We start from the raw sequence: 24,194 nt of genomic DNA, 5'->3' as shown, positions 1-24,194 counted from the left end.
GACCTGGAGATTATCACACTAGTGAAATACGTTACATAGAGAAAGACAAATATCATATGATATCCCTTACATGTGGAATCTAAAAAAGAAAGATACAAAGGAACCTTAAAAAAAGAGATACAAATAAACTTATTTACAAAGCAAACAGACTCACAGACTTAGAGAATAAACTTATGGTTACTGGAGAGGAACTGTGGCAGGGACGGATAGATTGGGAGTTTGGAACTGACACGTATACACTGCTATATTTAAAACAGATAAACAGCAAGGACCTGCTGTTAAAAAATAAAAATAGAAAACCAATAAACAAACAAACAAAAACTCCTACTGTGAGTAATTGGTAATTTGTTCCTAATTTTATGTTAGGAAGGTCTCAGAGAGACTAATTCTGACAACTCTGGATAGCATTTTTTTTTTCTTCAAAATGACATTAAAACACCTTTTTTTTTTAACAAAAGGTTATGCTTGTACATTCTAGAACAATCTAAAGATACTGACATGCAAAAATGTCTGGAAACATTAATAATTCTACCAACCCAGAAACTTGATATCTTACTATCAAGGTGTAGCCTTCTAGACTTTTCCAAGGACATGTTTAAATATATATATATATAAAACTGTCATAGTAGGAAAGGGCCTAGGGCTCTTTGGCTTTTTTGGGAAGAAAGAAATATGCCATTATACATAACATTTGTTTTTGAACTTGTGTTATTAACCTCTTATTATTTTTTTAAACTCTTATTATTATGTTAACACTTTAGATTTACGTAGGTGTAAGCTTTTAGACTTAATTCATTTTATACTATCCAACTTTGGCAGAAATAGGCTTTCAACCATAGGAAACATTTTAAACAACTAGTTAAGGATAAGAATGAAAGAAAGGAAGAGGCAGAGTGAAACTGGTTGATTCTAATGTAATCATTGTTTGGAGTTATTTCTGGGCTATTTCCCATGTATTAGCACCAATATCTCATTCTACTAGTTATGAGTTGAGAAGTCAAGTGTTTACTAGGTCCTCTAAGAATTTTTTAAAATAGCATTTGTTTTCCTGACAGTAAAAAAGTAATGTTCATTATAGAGAATATGAAAAAATTTAAAGATGTAAAGAAAATTTAAATGGCCCATAACCCTACTATTCAGTAATAACCACAGTTAACATTTTTAAGTAGTTACTTTTAGTCTTTTTTCTATGCACATACATTTTTACTATATATATAAATATATAAAATTGTTGTTGTTGCTATTTAGTTGCTAAGTCGTGTCTGACTATCTGTGACTCCTTGGACTGCAGCCCGCCAGGCTCCTCTGTCTATCTGATTTCCCAGGCAAAAATACTGGAGTGGGTTGTCATTTCCTTCTACAGGGAATCTTCCCAACCCAGGGATCAAACTCTCATCTCCTGCATTGGCAAGCGGATTCTTTATCACTGAGCCACCAGGGAAGCCCATAAATAAATATATCAATTTATTAAAGGATTTTATTATGATTGATTTAGGTTAGATTTCCCAATCTTTATCATTATAAATGACACTTTGTAAAGTTTCTTACTCTTTCTCCCCAAAAAGTATCTTAAGAATTTGATAAATAGTTTTGAAATTGTATCTTAATTTTTATCAAGCAGATAGAGGGACTAGAGGTGATAAGTTGTGGACAGGAAAAATTGTGCGTTTGTTCTGGATAACACATTCACGATATGTATAATAAAACTACTTCCACTGATTCAGAATGGTTTCTAGTAGATTGTTTATTTCTGGAATGAGTCATTATAAATTCGAAGAATAAATTATTAAAAAACCACACTAGAAATTAGTTGGAGTGGAAACGGTTTTTAGTAGTCTGTCAATTATAGCCTTCTGCATGTCTGAAAAGACATAGCTGCTTTCATTGCCAAGCAAGCTGCACTAATATTAAACAAATGCTAAAGAAGTAAAATAGTGAAGAGAGAGTAACTACCAGCAGGAAAGTTAGGTACCTATTCAGAGATCTCATCTCAGGCTCTGTGCTATTCTCCACTATCCTGGTTATATGGAATTACCAAGAGTAGTGATTTTCTGTTGTTATGTTCAACCTTGCAAAGGACTCTCCTGATGGGGAGCACTGGGTCAGTTTCCTCTTGCACTTCAAGAGGCATGCTAAGTATTCATCCTGATCAAATTGTCCTAAGACTCATGAATTCTGTCACAGTTGTTTTCTTTTTTACTCAATATATGTCTTCATGATTACCCCTGAAGAATATATTCTCTGGAAAAATTTAAGGTTATGCAGAACACCTAAGAGTGAAATCTCATTGGTCAAATCGTATTACAAGGTTTTGTGGAACTTGTCATTATTAGGGCTGTTAAATTGACCAATTCAGATACATCTGTTTTGGGTGGTGACAGGAACCATCAGTTTAAGCATTCTAAGAAAGCCAGTTTGAGCACTTGCGAAAAGACCTGAGCTATTCGGTGTCCAGTTTCTACATATACATAGGCAACCATGATTATTCAGAATACCCAATTCAAAAAATATTTAAGAACTTTTAACTAAAGCTTTAAATTTAAAATGTTTCTGAAACAGGTGAAATTTCAAAATGGAACATAATAAAATGAAAAGGGAGTCAATATATTCTCTTTAAATAGCCAAACACAGCCTTCAAACACAAAAGCATTGACAATTGGTGCCTTGGCATGTCCTGATACCTGTACAAACAAATTTTAATTGAAAATAACGTGTAAATTCTGCTGCACAGCTTATAATCACAATGCTTAATATAGTACATACTATCTCATATACAGAAAATGTGACTTTGATGCATACCAGTAGCAAAAGTATCTGACTTTTTAATGCCCAGTACTTGGGACATATTTTTGTTAGATAATTTTGATATTATATACTTCAAATGTCTTTTTCAATTTTGCATTTGCTTGGTTGATTTTCACGAGACTTACATGCCTCTTCAAAATGGTAGCATCCTGGTTGATGTTTCTGTATGTCCGTATCTTAAGTTTGGGAAGGTCACTTGAACGAACAGTTTTAGACTGTGGTGTCACCAGTCTTTCAGTGTGCACACTAATAGCATACATACGTCATCTCTCTTTTTCCTCCAAAACTGTCATGTGAAATGATCACAATGCTCTTTCTTTGATGAATTTTATCATAAAAACATCACACTCATCCTGTATGGTTTTTAAAAATTAACCATGGTAGGGTACGATATAGATAAAATGCCCTGTTTAAATTGTACATCATGATGCACTTCAGTTCAGTTCAGTCGTTCAGTCATGTCTGACTCTTTGTAACCCCATGGACTACAGCACTCCAGTCTTCCCTGTCCATCACCAACTCTCGGAGCTTGCTCAAACTCATGTGCATTGATCCGGTGATGCCATCCAACTATCTCATCCTCTGTGGTCCCCTTCTCCTCCTGCCTTCAATCTTTCCCAGCATCAGGGTCTTTCCAAATGAGTCAGCTCTTTGCATCAGGTAGCCAAAGTATTGGAGCTTCAGCTTCAGCATCAGTCCTTCAATGAATATTCAGGACTGATTTCCTTTAGAATTGACTAGTTTGATCTCCTTGAAGTCCAAGGGACTCTCAAGAGTCTTCTCCAACACCACAGTTCAAAAGCATCAATTCTTAGGTGCTCAGCTTTCTTTATGGTCCAGCTCTCCCATTCATACATGACTACTGGAAAAACCATAGCTTTGACTAGATGGACCTTTGTTGGCAAAGTAATGTTTCTGCTTTTTAATATGCTGTCTAGGTTGGTCATAACTTTTCTTCCAAGGAGCATGCATCTTTTAATTTCGTGGCTGCAATCACCATCTGCAGTGATTTTGGAGCCCCCCAAAATAAAGTCTGTCACTGTTTCCGTTGCTTCCCCATCTATTTGCCATGAAGTGATGGGACCAGATGCCATAATCTTAATTTTCTGAATGTTGAGTTTTAAGCCAACTTTTTCACTCTCCTCTTTCACTTTCAACAAGAAGCTCTTTAGTTCTTTGCTTTCTGCCATAAGGGTGGTGTCATCTGTGTATCTGAGGTTATTGATGCATTCTGCATGATTTTTTAATTTGGAGAGATAGTGACCTGAGTTTAATCTTAAACTGGTTACTGACTAGCCATGTGACCATGGGCAGGTCACTTTAACTTCTCAAAGCCTAGATTCTTCTCTCTGTGAAATGAGGATAGTGGTAATTTCAGAGTTGTGAAGGTTCTCTGAAATAATGAGCAAGTGTCCAGCATACAGCCTATTGTTAATTCACCTTTTACTACTAGGTAGGATTTTTATTTGTTTTTTCTTCTTCCTTTTTAAAATTTTTTTAAAATCTTTTTTTCTTGCTTTTAGGTAGGATTTTTGTTTTATTTATTTATTTATTTTTTTAGGTAGGATTTTATTTTATTTTTTTTTGTGTGAGTTTACAGGATTTTATTTTTTTGTTTGTTTTTTGAACAGCTTATATAGGTAGGATTTAAAAAAAAACTTCATATTTATGAATTTCTATCTGGGATCTTCAAAACAGACATTTACGAATTCATTTCTTCCTCACTTCTGACTGTTAACCATATTCACTTATACTTTGTCACAGGAGAAGAAACACTGGAGAAACACCCTGAACTTACATCTCATTTGACAACTCAGAATTTTCAGTATGTCCTTGTCGGCAATGACAGGCATATATAATTATGAGTACCTTTCACTCTGCTACCAACCACTGGTAAATAATTTCTAAAGGACAAAATTTCACTGGGACTATGTAGTGACAAAGTATGTCTCACAACTACATATTTCCTTAGGCAAAAATTCACAGAAGTCAAGTGATGGCTTCTATAATTGTTCAAGTACAATGCTAAGCACTTGAAGCCTTCCCGACCCCCCTTTAAACTCCTTACAAGTGTGAAAGCAACGTTCTTCAGTCTCTGAGAACATAGCCAAACAACTGTATGTGCTAAGTCATCTGACTTTATTTGAATCACAAGGGTTTACATCAGCCAGTGAATAACTTTCCGTGACTACAATCTGCTGTCAGACACAGAGAAATCCAGAAGGCAGACTTTAAATCATTCTTGATAATGTCGTTGATATATATTCATTGGATATATCTTTCAGATAGATACTCTACTATTTTTCAGATACCTGATGGGAACTCTGGAAGCACCAAGAAGACCCCATTTTCGTTCCTGCATTTCTCTAAATATTGTCACCTGCATTTCATTTGCAAACATTAGGACAGGCATCTCCTGTAGTTAACAGGCATCCTGTGAACTGTAATTAATTAGAAGGTAGTTTGAAATTAGTGATACTTTAATGGTGATTCTAGCCATTGGTATTTTAACTGACAATAAATTCGAGGCCCCGAAGTTTAGTACTCTCATGTCCTTGCCCGCGAGTTTTCTTTGGCCAGGCACTTGGTAACTCGGCTGCATTCTTTACCTTTCAAGAATCTACCTACTCCCCTTCCTATCACTTTCACTTGTAGGACTTGGGACTGGTGAGCCAGGAGGAAGAAAAGCCCAAGTAGATCTTCAGGATACACCCTCCCCAACGGGGTCTCACTGCAGAGAAGCTCCTGAAAGAAGACTCAGCCTCAAGGCCGTCTGCCACGGCGGGATCCCCAGGCCTGGCCAGAGCCCTAAGGAGAAAGCACCCTGGCCTCGCCTCGGCCCTCTCTGCCAGGACTTCTGGATGCTATGACCCAAGGCAGCGCAGAGAAGGAGGAGGGACTAGAAAGAGGAGGAAGAGCAGGAGAGGAAAAGGAAACTCCTTCGAGGCTGACCCAGCCTAGTGGAACCTCAGGGGCTTGGGGTCTCAGGAGGTGTGGCCTTAGGGATGGAAGGAGGACGGGGCTTCATGGGGCGGAGACTCATGAAAGCGAGCAAGAGAGGAAGGGCGGGGCAGCAGAAACTCCTTTAAGTGGGCGGGCGGGCTGCACTAGTCCTCCTGCGGTAGGAAAGGAGAGCACACCCTCTCCCCCGCACCTTCCCCCTACCCTGCTCCTCCCCTAGTGGAGAAGGCAAACTCTTAAGAGAGTCGCCAGCCGTGACCTCGCGGCTCGTCCCATTCTCTCTTACAGCCTACGTGACCAGCGCAGGTCGTGAGCCAGAGAGCAGGCAATCGTCAGCCAGAGAGCAGGCAATCCGAGCAGTTTCTGTTTTCATTTTCCGTTTCCCGCCCTGGTCGCAGTCTAGCAGGGGAGGAAGTGGCGGGGAGGCGGGGGCGACTCGCGGCGGGGGAAGGGGGGCAGCTCCAGTGTCACCGCCCCCCACCTCAGGGCAGGCAGTTAGGTGGTCTGCAGGGCTACACCATTCAGAACGTTATGATGCCCCGAGATTCCCATCATAGACGCAATCTAGGATAAAATGCAGATGTACTGGGGTCATGATAAGTAACTGACGTATTTCTGGCCCACAACTATCTAAAATTATAATATTGATTAACTGCTTTTTCTTCTATTTTTTAAGTAGAAAACCGGACCCTTAGAAACACCAGATGTGGCGCCCTAGCTACTCTGCGAGCAACTGAACACCGAGCACCTCAGGGGAAACAAAAGATTCTCCCTTCCTCCCAGTTGTTAATATGTGACATAGCTCCACTCTCAACTCCTCCTTGCAAATGATTCGTGTTTTCTGAGAACTCAGTTTTCCTAGTTTTGCAATAACTTAACTGAATTCCTCCACTTTTGGTTCTGCTTGACTCTTGATTGTGTCATCTACCCCAGTGCTAGACCAAAGAGTTAAATGACAAAAAGAAAGTAAGCTTCTTACAGAAAGGAAAAGCTGTAATACTTGCCTATGCCAAACATACTTAAGCTTCCATAGCTGCAAAATATGTTTGGTTTAACCAACCAAATTCTGCGCTGGACCCTGCTGAAAGTCATATATATCACAGATACTCTAATAGGGAAGATAACTGAATAGAAAAACAATTATAATTTAGTGTCATACAATTAAGAAAAGCATATACTAGATCCAAAAGTAGCATCATTGAAGAAGTGACTAATTCTATGGGACATAAGGGGATGAGGGCATAAAAGGCTTCACACAGGAATTATAACCATCTGTGCATAAGCAGGAATGTTTAAAAAAAAAAGAAAGCTTATGAGATAGATATTAATAAGTGACTACAAAACGCTGATTAAGTGGTGCAGAATTCTCTTAATTTAAAAATGTCGGCAATCACAGCAATCACAGCTGAAAAAGAAATAAAAGGAATCCAGATAGGAAAAGAAGAAGTAAAACTCTCACTGTTTGCAGATGACATGATCCTCTACATAGAAAACCCTAAAGATTCTACCAGAAAATTACTAGAGCTAATCAATGACTATAGTAAAGTTGCAGAACATAAAATTAATACACAGAAATCCCTTGCATTCCTATACACTAATAATGAGAAAACAGAAAGAGAAATTTTACGGAAACAGTATCATTCACCATTGCAACAAAAAGAATAAAATACTTAGGAATATATCTACCTAAAGAAACAAAAGACTTATATATAGAAAACTATAAAACAATGATGAAAGAAATCAAAGAGGACACAAACAGATGGAGAAATATACCGTGTTCATGGATTGGAAGAATTAATATAGTGAAAATGAGTATACTACCCAAAGTAATCTATAGATTCAATGCAATACCTATCAAGCTACCAATGGTATTTTTCACAGAACTAGAACAAATAATTTCACAATTTGTATGGAAATATAAAAAACCTCGAATAGCCAAAGCAATCTTGAGAAAGAAGAATGGAACTGGAGGAATCAACCTGCCTGACTTCAGGCTCTACTACAAAGTCACAGTCATCAAGACAGTATGGTACTGGCACAAAGATAGAAATATCGATCAATGGAACAAAATAGAAAGCCCAGAGATAAATCCACACACCTATGGACACCTTATCTTCAACAAAGGAGGCAAAAATATACAATGGAGAAAAGACAATCTCTTTAACAAGTGGTGCTGGGAAAACTGGTCAACCACTTGTAAAAGAATGAAACTAGAACACTTTCTAACACCATACACAAAAATAAACTCAAAATGGATTAAAGATCTAAATGTAAGACCAGAAACTATAAAACTCCTAGAGGAAAACATAGGAAAAACACTCTTCGACATAAATCACAGCAGGCTCCTCCATGACCCACCTCCCAGAATATTGGAAATAAAAGCAAAAATAAACAAATGGGACCTAATTAAAATTAAAAGCTTTTGCACAGCAAAGGAAACTATAAGCAAGGTGAAAAGACACCCTTCAGAATGAGAGAAAATAATAGCAAACGAAGCAACAGACAAACAATTAATCTCAAAAATATACAAGAAACTCCTGCAGCTGAATACCAGAAAAATAAACGACCCAATCAAAAAATGGGCCAAAGAACTAAACAGACATTTCTCCAAAGAAGACATACAGATGGCTAACAAACAAATGTAAAGATGCTCAACATCACTCATTATCAGAGAAATGCAAATCAAAATCACAATGAGGTACCATTTCACGCCTGTCAAAATGGCTGCTATCCAAAAGTCTACAATGCTGGAGAGGGTGTGGAGAAAAGGGAACCCTCTTCCACTGTTAGTGGGAATGCAAACTAGTACAGCTACTATGGAGAACAGTGTGGAGATTCTTTAAAAAACTGGGAATAGAACTGCCATATGACCCAGCAATCCCACTGCTGGGCATACACACCGAGGAAACCAGAATTGAAAGAGACATGTGTACCCCAATGTTCATCGCAGCACTGTTTATAATAGCCAGGACATGGAAGCAGCCTAGATGCCCATCAGCAGATGAATGGATAAGGAAGCTGTGGTACATATACACAATGGAATATGACTCAGCCATTAAAAAGAATACATTTGAATCAGTTCTATTGAGATGGATGAAACTGGAGCCCATTATACAGAGTGAAGTAAGCCGAAAGGGAAACACCAATACAGTATACTAATGCATATATATGGAATTTGAAAGATGGTAACGATAACCCTATATGCGAGACAGAATAAGAGACACAGATGCATAGAACAGTCTTATGGACTCTGAGGGAGAAGGTGAGGGTGGGACGTTCTGAGAGAATAGCAGTGAAACATGTATATTATCATATGTGAAACAGAACACCATTCCAGGTTCGATGCATCAGACAAATGCTCAGGGCTGGGGCAATGGGATGACCCAGAGGGATGGGATGGGGAGGGAGGTGGGAGGGGGGTTCAGGATGGGGAACACATGTAAACCCACGGCTGATTCATGTCAATGTATGGCAAAAACCACTGCAATATTGTAAAGTAATTAACCCCCAACTAAAATAAATGTATTAAAAAAAATGTCGGCGAAGAAATTAGTTGGAAAATGGGGTGAAGGGGGAAAACTCCTTTTACTCAAATCTTAAGTGTTACAGAAATAAAATAACAGCCCTCCATAATTCCCATTCCAGGAAAGATCAGTGTTGTTGTACATTGTACACACCTCCAGGTTATGTATTAACAACCGACACTGTATTCTACAGAAATGGAATCTCCAGAACTTGGAGGTGGTGTAGGAAAGTGGTTAGGATGCTGGCTTTGGCAGGTTGGTGTCATCTGGGCTGGAATGCAGCATCTATCAGTTCCCAGTTCTGTCAACTTGGGAAGTTATTTCTCTTCCCCTAAGTTTCCCCTTTTGCAAAACAGGACTACAATTTTACCAATTATCAGTTGAGATTTTAAATGTCAGAGGGGATTCTTTGTGCATGCAACCCATAAAGTTGCTTATTTTATTTTTTTCAGATTAATTTATTTTTTACTTTACTTCACTTTACAATGTTGTGTTAGTTTCTTCTGTACAGCAAAGTGAATTAGCTATATGTTTACATATATCCCCTCTTTTTTTGGATTTCCTTCCCATTTAGGTCATCACAGAGCACTGAGCAGAGCTCCCTGTGCTATACAGCAGGTTCTCATTAGTTATCCATTTTATACACAGTATCAATAGTGTATACATGTCAATCCCAATCTCCCAATTCATCCCACCTCATCCTTTTCCCTCTTGGTATTCACATGTTTGTTCTCTACAAATTTCTTGTGTTTTAAATGACATTTACTTGAGTTGTAAAATTTAAATCTAATCATTATTAAGTATTTAAACACAAATCTCAAATTCATTTACAAATCTGTCAATTTCATGTTAAAATAAAACACTTTACTGTTCTTTGGTTAATGCACAGTGAGCATATTAATTTGATATATTAAACTTCCCATTTAAATGCATTTATCAATGGGATAGAATTTTCTTAAGCGTTCCATATTAACATCACAAAAGCATGCAAATCTAACAAATCAAATTCTCTTGCACACTTACAAAGTTTATAAATCTCATTTATTAAATTCCCTTAAATATGTCAAATTCACACATTGCTGTACCTTATTGTCTCAGGTATTTCACTCTCCTAACAAGGCAGATTTACACTCTGTAAATTGTCTCGACCCATTCTCTGCCCAGTCCTGAGCACTTACAGAGTATCTCTGTGAATCTTCCTGAGCACTGAGGGGGGGCAATGGTTAGACTGCTGTGCTAATAACTGGCTGTGTCATCTTGGTTAAGGCACATGACTCTTTGTGCCTCTGTTTTATCATCTGAAAGTGGGAGTAGCAATAATACCAAACTCATAGGGTTCTTATGAGCTTTACCTGAGTTAGTGCATGCAAAGCACTTGAAACAGTCTTGCTAAGCAATAAGCACTCAACAAATGTGTTATTGTAAATCTAGTAAGTCATAGTCTCTCAGGCATCTATGCAGCATAAAAATCAAACCTATACATTAAATCAAATTCACAAGTGTTAAAATATTCACTGTATCCTTAGTTGGTCAAATCCTAAGTATTCCAATGAAAAATCACTTTAAAATGTCAGATTTTTAATACAACTTGCAAGATTCTTTAAAACATTTCAAATATCTTAAATACAAAGAACACATACACAAACAGCACAGTGAGTTAAAAATCTGTTAATATATCTTGTAAATATATCATTTGAACTATATTATCAGTTCAGTTCAGTTGCTCAGTCGTGTCCAACTGTCTTTAACCTCATGGACTGCAGTACGCCAGGCCTCCCTGTCCATCACCAACTGCTAGAGCTTGCTCAAACTCATTTCCATTGAGTCAGTGATACCATCCAACCATCTCATCCTCTGAGGTCCCATTCTCCTCCTCCCTTCAATCTTTCCCAGCATCAGGGTCTTTTCAAATGAGTCAGTTCTTCACATCAGGTAGCCAAAGTATTGGAGTTTCAGCTTGAGCATCAGTCTTTCCAATGAATATTCAGGACTGATTTTCTTTAGGATGGGCTGGTTGGATTTCCTTGCTGTCCAAGGGACTCTCAAGAGTCTTTTCTAACACCACAGTTCAAAAGCATAGTTCTTCGGTGTTCAGCTTTCTTTATGGTCCAGCTCTCCCATCCATACATGACTACTGGAAAAACCAAAGCTTTGACTAGACAGACCTTTGTTGGCAGAGTAATGTCTCTGCTTTTTAATATGCTGTCTATATTGGTCATAGCTTTTCTTCCAGGAGCAAGCATCTTTTAATTTCATGGCTGCAGTCACCATCTGCAGTGATTTTGGAGCCGAAAAAGATAAAGTCTGTCACTGTTTTCCCATTTATTTGCCATGAAGTGATGGGACCCGATGCCATGATTTTAGTTTTATGAATGTTGAGTTTTAAGCCAGCTTTCTCACTCTTCCTTTCATCAAGAGGCTCTTTAGTTCTTTGCTTTCTGCCATAAGGGTGTATATGAAGTTATTGATATTTCTCCCGGCAATCTTGATTCCCGCTTGTGCTTCATCCAGCCTGGCATTTTGCATGATATATTCTGCATATAAGTTAAATAAGCAGGGTGACAATTTACAGCCTTGACAAACTCCTTTCCTGATTTGGAACCAGTCTGTTGTTCCATGTTCAGTTCTAACTACTGCTTCTTGACCTGCATAAGATTTCTCAGGAGGCAGGTCAGGTGGTCTGGTATTCCTATCTCTTTCAGAATTTTTCACAGTTTGTTGTGATCCACACAGTCAAAGGTTTTGGCATAGTCAATAAAGCAGATGTTTTTCAGGAACTCTCTTGCTTTTTCGATGACCCAGTGGATGTTGGTAATTTGATCTCTGGTTCCTCTGCCTTTTCTAAAACCAGCTTGAACATCTGGAAGTTCACGGTTCACATACTGTTGAAGCCTGGCTTGGAAAATTTTGAGCATTACTTTACTAGCGTGTGAGATGAGTGCAATTGTGCAGTAGTTTTGCATTGCCTTTCTTTGGGATTGGAATGAAAACTGACCTTTTCCAGTCCTGTGGCCACTGCTGAGTTTTCCAAATTTGCTGGCATATTGAATGCACCACTTTCACAGCATCATCTTTGAGGATTTGAAATAGTGCAACCGGAATTCCATCACCTCCACTAGCTTTGTTCGTAGTGATGCTTCCTAAGGCCCACTTGACTTTACATTCCAGGATGTCTGGCTCTAGCTGAGTGATCACACCATCATGATTATCTGGGTCGTGAGGATCTTTTTTGTACAGTTCTTCTGTGTATTCTTGCCACCTCTTCTTAATATCTTTTGCTTCTGTTAGGTCCCTACCATTTCTGTCCTTTATTGAGCCCATCTTTGCATGAAATGTTCCCTTGGTATCGCTTATTTCCTTGAAGAGATCTCTAGTCTTTCCCATTCTATTGTTTTCCTCTATTTCTTTGCACTGTTCACTGAGGAAGGCTTTCTTATCTCTCCTTGTTATTCTTTGGAACTCTGCATTCAAATGTGTATATCTTTCCTTTTCTTCTTTGCCTTTAGCTTCATCATGTGTATATTATGTGGGACTGCAGTTATTATCCAATGACATTGTTATGGAGGGGAACAGATGTAGTTTGGGACTGGTAATATGATGTCAAGTATTCAGTCAAAGACAAGATTGGGGTTATAAATTCAAAATTCACTTTTGCCTAATTTTTATAGTACATGCGTGTGCTAAATCGCTTCAGTGGTGTTTGACTCTTTGAGACCCTATGGATTGCAGCCCACCAGGCTCCTCTGTCCATGGGATTCTCCAGGCAAGAATACCAGAGTGGGTTGCCATGCCCTCCTCCAGGGGATCTTCCTGACCAGGGATTCAACTCGCATCTCCTGCAGCTCCTGCATTGCAAGTAGATTCTTTACCGCTGAGCCAATGGGGAACTAGTTTTTACAGTAAGTACCTTCAACTTTTCCCTGCTTGATTTGAGAGGATGGTATTTTGCGCCTCACCACACGAGAGTTCAGCTAATTTCTTTGCTTATTAAAGTTAAAATTTTCACCTTTTTTATATTTTCTTTGTTAGCTAATAAACAGATTATAGTTCTACATCATAGTTTTGAATGAAATTTTGTAAATCACAGCGTCTGGTATACAGTAAGTGCTCAATTGATGTTAACTATTACTATTATTATGTGGTTACTTTTTCAGTTTTTTTCTTTTAAATATTTCACATTCTTTAAATACTTGATTAAAATGCAAAAGAACAATTGTCCTTCAACCAAAACTCAAACTTACATTGCCTTCTGGTAAGACACTGTTAGCTTCCTATTGCTGTTATAACAAATTACCATAAATTTAGTGACTTAACACAAATTTGTTATCTTACAGTTCTGGAGAGAAATCTAAAATGGTCTCTCTGGACTAGGATCAAAGTGTCAGCAGTGGGCTGCTTTCCTTTCTGAAGACTCTAAGGCAGAATCTGTTTCCTGGCCTTTTCCAGCCTCTAGAGGCTGCATGCATTCCTTGGCTCATGCTTGTTCCTCAAACAATTGAATCACTCTGACTTCTGCTCTTGTCATATCTCCTCTGACTCTCCTGCCTCCCTCTTTTACTTTTAAGGAGCTTTGTAATTACGTTGGCCCCACCTGGATGAGCCAGGCTAATCTCACTATCTCAGGATGATTAATTTAATCATATCTGCAAAGTCCCTTTTGCCATGTAAGGTAACATACGCACAGATTTCAGGAATTATGATGTGGACATCTTTGGGCAGCGGTTACTCTGCCTGCCCCAGAAACTTCCTGAAATTACTAATGATAAGACCAAAGTTGGCATTATATATCAGCAAAGGGAGGGGGAAAGGATTCTTATTTCACTGTCCTTTAAATGGACCTTGGCCAAATGTTGATAGCATATTAAAGACAAACCCTCTGACTATTTCCTTAGAATTGGGTAAATTTTTTAATCTAATAGTTCTGAATACCTTCTAGGATTTCAGTCTTTGCAATATTTTATATACAGTTGACCTTTGAACAAAAGGGATTGAATTGTGCAGGTCCACCTATACACTGATTATTTTCAATAAATACTACTACAATACTACACAATCTGACGTTGGTAGCATCTGAAGATGCAGAACCACAGATTTCAAGGGCAGACTATAAAGTTATACTCAGATTTTCAACTGTGAGGCAAGTCAATCAATGCCCCTAACTTCTGTGTTGTACAAAGATCAACTGCATATGTGTATGTGTGTATATATACCTGTATATTTACATATATAGGACCATCTCATCTAGCCACAACATGGCAACATGTTCCTAAGCTAAAGCTTAGGAAGTGCATATGTACACACACATACGCATACACATAGTCACACACAAGCTGTCCTGAGTAGCCAAAATAGCTGACAAAAAATTATTAAGACTATAGTGTTTCACTAATAAGAAAATCTTAGACTCATTCTCAGATCCTATCACTTGATGTATAGTTCTAATAAACTTGACTATCTTGTTTTCAAAACTTGGCCAACTTCAAGTAGAAAATTAGAAGAGCAAGAAGGAAAGCTCTAGGCAGTTAAACTGACAGAACTAAGAAGACCTGAAGACATATATCTCAGTCAACAACGTGCCTTGTTTATATTATATAGTCAAATGAAACAAAATATTAATAAATCTGTGCATTCAAGTCAAGAAAGGAAAGTGAGAAATAAGAGGGGTTTTTAGGAGAATCTATTAATTCTCAAACCTTTGGATAATCACTAACTTTCTGGGCTTTCACTTCTTCATATAAAAAAAAATGCAGACTATTTGATGTCTAGATTCCTGTCTACTCTAGAATTCTATGATTTCAAATGACAGTAATATCTTGTCACAGAGGAGAAAATCAGAAGTGCTATGTATTATGGTAAATATTATTATTTGTTAGTGTATTTACAATATGAACCTAATATGTTACCACACTTAAATACCTCAGTTGTCTGGGATGATTAAGAGTGAGGCAGGCAGGGCAATGAACTTCAGCAGTGTCACAACCAGAATAATAAGTAATATTTATGGTGCTTTAATCTAACTAGCAATTAACAGTTACTATGTGCCAGGCACTGAGCTTGCTGCTAAGTCTTCATGAGAAATTAATTTATTTTCATGTTTCCAGGAAACAGGTGGAGAGCAATTTGGTAATAACCAAATTAAAACTTTAGGGAATTCCCTGGCAGTCCAGTGGTTAGGACTTTTACTGCCAATGCCACATGGTGCAGCCAAAAAACAAAGCAAAACAAAACAAGACAAAAATCTTCAAAAATTTGTAAATGTTTTGATTCAGAAATTCTTCCCAGATACTGTTAAACAGAAACTTTCATGCAAGTGCTCAACATATCTGTTCAAAGATGCATTGAACTTACTTATGCATTGTTTATAATAGTAAAACAAAGGAAATGACCTAAATGTCCATCAATAGAATGAGACAGACCTATGTATACCAACATGAAAACATGCCACAGACACAATACGAAATGACAAATAAATTTATGACAGTATGTTTTTCTGTTGTTGATATATAGATATAAGAATATGCATTAAAAAAAGAATATGCATAAAAATACCTGAAGGATACACAACAAACAAGGGACAAGATTATGCAGATTTTTTCTTTCTACATTTTTTATAATATTCACTTAAAAATAATAAACACATTACATAGGAAAGACAATACAGATAAAAGAAATGTAATAATACAAAATAAGAGGTGAGACGATAAATAAAATATTTTAGCAATATTTTCATGAGGGATTACTGAAACTTCATTTAAAACAACATGTTTTCCAAGAATTTGAAATAGATAAGTTGTTTCACCTGCAGTTCTCTAACCCAGTAGCTAGAAGCTGTGAACTTTGACTCAGTTTACCCCTTTCTTCATCCTGGTTGTTTCCAGCTTTAAGTAAAGCTTTTCACCTGAACTTGCTCTTTAAGAGCCCTGGATTCAGAACAGGGGAGAATAGTGAGGCTGTGCATGCCAATTTGTTTACAGCGAGTCTCTCAGAGGAAATCATGTGCATGTCTATTTACTTTTCCTTGGAACCTAGAAGGTCACCTCTAAAAATAATCTCGCTCAGTGTCAGAGCTTCCGTGACACAGAGGTACATGCCTCACATGCTCTCTGCAGTTAGTGCCCCATGCCAGGCCTATCCAGTTCCCCAAAGGACTCAGACCAGAGAGCAGGGGAAAGCAGATGCCAGCTAAACTGTCCAGCTACCAGTAATAATGGATAAGCTCTTTAAAAAAAATGGCCCATACTTATTCTCATGGCTGACATTCTAACTAATGACATTGAACTTTTAAATGTTTATTGGCTGTTTGCGTTTATTCTTTTGTGAACTTCCAAAGGAAATATTAAGAGAATTTCTGAACCAGAGCACATGACTCTGGTTACTGGGCTTTGCAATAGACACATCTGAGATGGTTAACCAGCCTTTACTTCTTCCAGGGTCGCAAAGACTTGGACATGACTTAGCCACTGAACAACAACCACCTCTTCCAGAAGGGCTCTGAAGCTCATGTTAAATTTGTGGGCCTGAGAAATTATGCCTTACTTGGGAATATGTTCCATTTGCCTCTGACCTCCACTTCACTCCTAACTGATTGAATATGCACTTAACTCATGTTGGGCGCAGATCACCTTGTGGAAGACTTTGAAAGCCAGACTATGCATTCTGAACAAGGGAGCAAGATGATGAGAGCTCTGCTTTAAGATTAATTGGCATTAGTATAAAACAGACTTGCAAGGGAAAAGTGAGGAGAAAGATCCGTTAGAGGTCTATTGTTTAAGTCAGAAATAATGAAAGTCTGAACTAAAGTCATGTGCAGGAGAGAAAAGGATAAAAAGATGGTAACTGAAGAAGCAGAATCTATGGAATTTTATGGTTGATTGGATCCAGGGTGCAAAGGAATAATTCCACATGTTCTGGAAGACTCAAAGGCTTCTGTTAGGAAACTGGTTGTGCCATTACGGAGGAGATGTCCCACCCGGGGCTCTGAACTCATCTTCTCACACCAGCAACTGTTTTGTCATCTATCTTCAATTGTTCACTTTCATTTAAGCCTACTCAAGAGTCTCCCATATTTTAAAAACAAAATAAAGCAAACAGAAACAGAACTTTCCCCTTGAGAGGCAGAGGGAAAAGTAGGCTATTGACATCCTCATCTTAAATGTAAGGAGCCAAGACAAGCTATCTATGATTAGAGGAATGAAAAATAGAGCATAAGTAGGTTGCGAAGGTGGCCAGCAGAGAAATAGAATGGTGATACAACCACTTTGGATGAGAGAGCTTTAAGAGAAATAAATTTTTATTTAGCGTATCAGGAAATTAATAGATAATGTCTAAGGTAAATCAAGAAATAGTCATATTATGAGGTTAATTAGCAATATGGCGGTTACCACAACACAGAAGTAGTTCAAAGTAGTTGCCTCTGGGCTGGGGAGGGTAACTCAGAGGACTGTTGCTTTTTGAACCAACTGCATGTAATTCTTTGATGTGGTTTTCTTTCTTTTCTTAAAATTTTTTGACCACACCATACGGCACGTGGGATCTTAGGTCCCTGACCTAAGATCAGGGATCGAACCTGCACCCCCTGTATTGGAAAGAGGAGTCTTAACCACTGGACTTGTAGGGATGTCCTTGATATGGTTTTTGAAGTTTTTTTCTTTTTTTCTTCAATATGACAAAGATAGAGATCTTTTCAAAATCCTCCCTAAATTCACATTTTGTTATAGTTACCATTAGCTCTTTTCATCCTTAAAATATAATCTGTAATATGTAGTAATAAAAGCCAACATTTACTGTATCATTGTTATGTGCCATCATTGTTAGCACTGCTTTATTTTCATCATCTCATTTAATCTTCACAGGCAACTTATTGTAACTAGACATCTTGAAAAAGTTGTCTGTGTTCACTATCCACATTTATTTACCATCCAATCTCTCTTCAACCCACTCCAGACTGATTTTTGCCACTCAAACTCAGCTGAGACTGCTCTCAGTAAGTTCAGTTCAGTTGATCAGTCATGTCCGACTCTTTGCGACCCCATGGACTGCAGCACGCCAGGCTTCCCTATCCATCACCAACTCCCGGAGCTTGCTCAAACTCATGCCCATCGAGTCAGTGATGTCATCCAACCATCTCATCCTCTGTCGTCCCCTTCTCCTCCCGCCTTCAGTCCTTCCCAGCATCAAGGTCTTTTCCAGTGAGTCAGTTCTTCACATCAGGTAGCCAAAGTATTGGAGTTTCAGCTGCAGCGTCAGTCCTTCCAATGAATATTCAGGACTGATTTCCTTTAGAATTGACTGGTTTGATCTTTTTGCAGTCCAAGGGACTCTCAAGAGTCTTCTACAACACCACAGTTCAAAAGCATCAATGACTACTGGAAAAACCATAGCTTTCACTAGATGGACCTTTGTTGTTAAAGTAATATGTCTGCTTTTTAATATGCTGTCCAGGTTGGTCATAGCTTTTCTTCCAAGGAGCAAGCATCTTTTAATTTTATGGCTGTAGTCACCATCTGCAGCGACTTTGGAGTCAAAGAAAATAAAGTCTGTCACAGTTTCCATTGTTTCCCCATGTATTTGCCATGAAGCAATGGGACCGGATGCCATGATCTTAGTTTTTTTAATGTTGAATTTTCAGCCAGCTTTTTCACTTTCCTCTTTCACCCTCATCAAGAGGCTCTTAAGTTCCTCTTCGCTTTCTGCCATAAGGGTAGTATTATCTGCATATCTGAGGTTATTGATATTTCTCCTGGCAATCTTGATTCCAGCTTGGGCTTCATCCAGCCCGGCATTTTGCATGAAGTAGTCTGCATATCAGTTAAATAAGCAGGTGACAATATATAGCCTGATGTACTCCTTTCCCAATTTGGAAACAGTCTGTTGTTCCCTGTCTGGTTCTAATTGTTGCTTCTTGACCTGCATACAGATTTCCCAGGAGGCAGGTTAAGGTGGTCTGGTATTCCCAGCTGTTTGAGAATTCTTCACAGTTTGTTGTGATTCACAGTCAAAGGCTCTCAGTAAGGACACCCATAATTTCCCTATTGCTGAAACTGGTTACGCTTTCAGTGTCTTAAATGCCACTCCTTTCCTCCTTTGCTTCCACAAGATCACACTGTTTTGGTTTTCTTTCTGCTTCTCTGGTTTCTTGTCAGCCTCCTTTAAGGTACTTTCTTTTACTTAGCTCCTAAATGTTGGGTAGGCCTCAGAGTTCTTTCTTCAGTCTGCTTTTCCTCTCACTTTATATTCCTTTGGAGTATTCATAGACTCATATTGCTTAAGTTACCACTGATGACGCTCAAACCTCCATTTCTATCCCAACAGTTCTTTCTCCTGAACTACAAACCCACAGACCACTGTCTACCTGACATCCTGATTTGTGTGTCCCACTAGAATCGCAACTCAACATGTCCTAGGTGAAATACATCAACATTCCCCCATTTTGCCCCTTATTCTGTATTTTTCAATGAGTCTACCACTATCCACACAGTTGCCTACTTCCAAATGTGAACATCATCCTTGATTCCTTAGCTGCCCCCACATCTAACAACATCTCAGCATCCATTAAGTTCTATGCAGTCTCCATTCTGGATTTCTGTTTATTCTCATCTAGGGGGCCACTCCCTTAATTTGCTCCATGACATCTTTTATTTGAACTATGGCAATGGCTTGCTAATTGGTCTCTCTGCCCTCCTGCTTTGGGCCCTTCCTGAGTGCATTCTTGATTTTGCAGCCAGAGGGATTCTTTTTTGTATGCAAATGTGAACCAGCCTCTTCTCTGCTAAAAATGTTCAATGCACCCTCAATCTGTATTCTTGCTGGCTGCTGACCTCTGTCTCAGGCTATTTCTCTCTGGCTCCTGCCACACTGAATGGCTTGCAGCCTCCCAGCTCTTTCTCCTGTTTTCAGGCATTTGCAGCCACTGCTCCCTCTGCCTAAGATCACCCCTCTTACCCGCTTCTCTTCTTTGTAGCTCCCATTAATACTTCTTGATTCAGCATGCCTCCTTGATTCAGTTTCCTCCTTGGTAGAGGTGTTTTCTGACCACAAAGGCTGTGTTGGGTGCTCGTTCTGTGCGTTTGCACGGGGCCCTATCATAGCACTCACCACACCACCATATCTACCTGTATCGTCCCTGTTTCTCTCACTAAAATTGCAAACCTGTAGAGGGTAGATAGTAGATTATTTTTTGTGGCTGACAGCATCCACCCATTGAATGAATTATGGAGGTGGTACTATGTATTAGAAAGAACATGGAGTCTGGATTCAGACAGACCTAGATTTTGGTTTCTTCCTCTTTTTTTTTTCAGTTGTAAGATGCAGATCATAGTTCTTTCCTCACAGAGCTGTTGTGGAGATGAAATGAGGTGCCTAGCACAGGATGTGGCAAGTTGGAGCTTGGAGTCAAGTGTGTGTTCCCTTACCCAGCTCAGAGCAACCTGAGAACCTGGTTTGAGAGGAACAGGATGAATTTAGGGTAGGTCATGCAAGAGGAGAAGCCAGTGGGGAGCAGTGAGTTGGGCCTGAAGCTGAAGTGGGAGCTGGAGGTACAGGCTTAGGAGTCATCAGTTCAGGCTCTCAGTCCTGAGGCCTAGGAGTAAATGAGACTGTACACTGGGGAAGGCTTGGGCCTAGGTTTGCCTTCCCAAAAGAAGGAAGAAGAAATGTTCTGAGGAATGTTAGAGGAGAACCGGAATAATGAGAGGGAAGCAACAGTGTGACCCACTGCAGAGAGGTTGAGGAGAATGTGTCCGTGGGCTTGAACTTAATGAGGTCACTGATGTCCATGGAAAGACTGTCAGTGTCTGTTTTTTGTAGTTAATCATTTGTTCTAGTTCACAGCAGAATGAGGGGGGCCGCGTGGGACTTGGAGTTCCATAGCAAAAGCCATCGAACTGATAAGCAGGGAAGGAAGAGCTGAAGACAACAATAGCAGCAAAAACTGTTCATAAAGGCTGAGTTGGGGCACAAGCCAAAGCCCAGATACCAGGGCTCTTCCCCACCTCTCTTACTCAATAGTCCTTTAAAATATCATCAGTTCATTAATATGAAAACTAAGGCTTAAAGAAGTTAATTAACTTTTTGGAAGTGATGAACTGACTCCACAGCCCTTGCTCTTAATTGGCCTGCTGAGGGTGGGGCAGCTTGGGGGAGGGGACCTGGAGAAATCAATCTGGGAGTCAATGGAGAGGTGTGGCAAGGCTTCTGGATAGTTAGGGGATGTTGTATATATATAACATACCTTCCTGACACTGCTGGCCAAGTCGTGAGTGAAGTTTGCATGCACGCATGTATGCAAGTCGCTTACTGTACACGAAAGGCTACATCTAGAGCTGCACAGCCCAACATTTCTGCACTCATAAAATGTTCTCCATCTGTGCTGTTGAATACAGTAGCTATTAACCACATGTGGCTACTGAGCACTTGAAATGTGGCTACTGTGGCCAAGGAATCGAACTTTTAATTGTATTTAGTTTATTAGTTAATTTTAATTAGCTTATTTTTTAAATTTTAATTTATTTTCTATTTTTTAGCCACACCATGTGGCATGCAGGATCTTAGTTCCCTGACCAGGGCTGGAACTGGCACCCCCTGCAGTGGAAGCGCAGCTCCTTAACCACTGGACCACCATGGTAGTTCCTAATTTTAATTAAGTTTAAAATTTAAACCAACTGATTCAGTTATTGAAAAATTTTAAGTATATTTTGAACAATAGTATTTGTTGAACAATAGTATTTGTTGCTGTTCAGTCACTAAGTCGTGTCTGACTCTTTGCAACCCCATGAACTGTAGCCCACCAGGCTCCGCTGTCCATGGGATTTTTCAGGCAAGAAGGCTGGAGGGGATTGCCATTTTCCCCCTCCAGAGGGTCTTCCTGATCCAGGGATCAAACCTGCATCTCCTATATTTCCTGCATTGGCAGGTGGATTCTTTACCTGCTGAGCCATCAGGGAAGCCCCAATATTTTTGATATGTTCATTTAAATAAGTATATTATTAAAGTTAATTTCACCTGGTTGTAGAAAAAAAATTAATGTGGCTACTAGAAAAATGTTAATTGAACCTGTGGTATGTATTATATTTCCATTGGACAGCTTTGCTCTGAAGGTAGGATCCTGGTACTAACAGAAGTTTCAGTCAAGTGGTGGGGCTGGAAGGCCTTTCCCCACCTTTTACTGCTCTAGTTGTCTCCATTAGTTCTTTCTCTCCATCCTTCTTATTTCTTACACCCTTGAGGTAGCGAAGGGATTAGGTACCTAATCATACCTCTACAGAGTATTTAATTTTAAAAGACTGCAGAGGTCATGTAGCTGCTTCACATAAAGAAGTGGCTCACTGTAACTGGATTTAAGGCCTCTGAGAAGGGATATTTGGCCTTCTAAAAGTCTCTGTTGATAGGTGTTGGTAGCATCCTTCTTGGATTTCCAAGATTATCCTGATTTACAGGTTCTGACCACGTAAGTATTCACACTTGTCAAACTTTGGATCCCAGTTTAAAATTCCAAAATGCGTACCTATGGGAAATTATATGTTCTGCTTATCTATAATACCACTTTATTATTAAAAATGGGCTTTTCTGAGGAGTTGAAGGATACATATACTTGCAAACCTGTTTTGCTAAAGCCCCAAATCAGAGCTGGCATTTCTGGGTGACAGAATAAAACACTGACAATTGTACATCTCCAAAATTGGCTCTTTGGAGCCTCTATTAAAAGGACATGTAGTAGAATCTCTTATTTATTTTTGATTTTAAAACAATGCAGCCTTGGGGAAAACAATAGAGAGAGGGCATTTGAGTAGACTCACATTGTTGCTGAGAGGACTAAATGAATTCATATATGTAAGGTGCTTGGACCAGTGTCTGAAATATAATAAACCCTCAACTCAATCAATGTTAACTATTAATATAAAATAGGCGCAGGAGACTTCTAGCACATGCATACTGTGTGCTAGAACTTACGTGGTCACCTGTGATCAACATCTGATTCCAATTAGTTATTATTGTAAGCACACTAGACTATCTTACCTAACAGAAGGAAAAGGTTAGAACAGTCAGACCCCAGGGAGCTGCGTACAGCTGGACCTCAAGAACTTTGAATGCTGCAGGCACTCTCTGACTCTTGTCTGTGCCCCTGTGTGTGCTGATTTCATTCTTGCTCATTGTAGATGAGCTTACTCACGTGGCCAGAAACCAACAACTCCCAAAACTATCTCTTACAATTTCTTCCACTGGAGAGAGCTTCTTCTGAGTTATAGTTGGAAAAAAAAAAAAATCCAAGGGAAGGGCTATAGGTGACTTAGCTTAGGTCAGGTCCCCATCCTTAGACCAGCCTACTTTGGTGGTAGGAGTGAGGACATACAAGAGCCTGGTTGCTCTCATGGAAAACCAATGGTTGGAGTTTGGGTAGAGAAATTCCCCAACATAAAGGAGACTGTTGAGCACACCCCTGCCAGACTCAGACGTGTGCTGGGGATTGCCAGAGAAAAGCCTAGCCCCAGCTCAAAAACTGCAGCAAACTGAGCCTGTCATTTAACTGCTTCCATTGCAGCTCATCACTAAGTTCTTTCTTGAAGGACTATTCAAACAGCCTATCTATCCATGGTTGCCAAGGTTTACCCCTTGTGCCATGGATTTACTTTTCCACACAACAGGTTCAGGGAGTAGCTTCTCCATGTTCCTCTATCCTGTAGAGTCTGAGCTTTTGTTAACCATACCCTTCTTGGGCTGGGATTACTGCATTTGTGCTGACCTTGGAACACTGGGTCGGGGTTAGGTATGAACACTGCCTACGCACTTGCTGATTGCTCCTGAGACTATCCCAGAAGAGAACAGCCTGGGGTGAAAACAAGGAGATCTGGACTATGTCAATGTAGTGTCTTGAGAAAGATAGATCAAAGAAAGTTTTGTAGTTTGCAA

The 24,194-nt window shown here is 39.1% G+C and overlaps 2 long non-coding RNA genes across 3 annotated transcripts in view; one reads left to right on the top strand and one right to left on the bottom strand.

Annotated features, from left to right (window-relative positions):
* The window catches only part of LOC145544976 (uncharacterized), a 70,052-nt gene extending 62,569 nt beyond the window's left edge, over window positions 1-7,483 (top strand). The window contains exons 3-4 of the long non-coding RNA XR_014081775.1: window positions 5,461-5,796; window positions 6,446-7,483. This is a non-coding gene — a long non-coding RNA (uncharacterized LOC145544976). The remainder of the gene's footprint in view (window positions 1-5,460; window positions 5,797-6,445) is intronic.
* LOC145544973 (uncharacterized) overlaps window positions 1-24,194 on the bottom strand; it is a 156,894-nt gene that overhangs the window by 68,172 nt on the left and 64,528 nt on the right. The gene's annotated exons all lie outside the window — the stretch shown is intronic.

The sequence above is a fragment of the Giraffa tippelskirchi genome, chromosome 4 (genome assembly GCF_054371585.1).
Source record: "Giraffa tippelskirchi isolate mGirTip1 chromosome 4, T2T-mGirTip1v1.2.pri, whole genome shotgun sequence".
NCBI lineage: Eukaryota > Metazoa > Chordata > Mammalia > Artiodactyla > Giraffidae > Giraffa > Giraffa tippelskirchi.
Note: the sequence above shows the minus strand (reverse complement) of the source record. Positions and strands in the feature narration are given on the sequence as shown.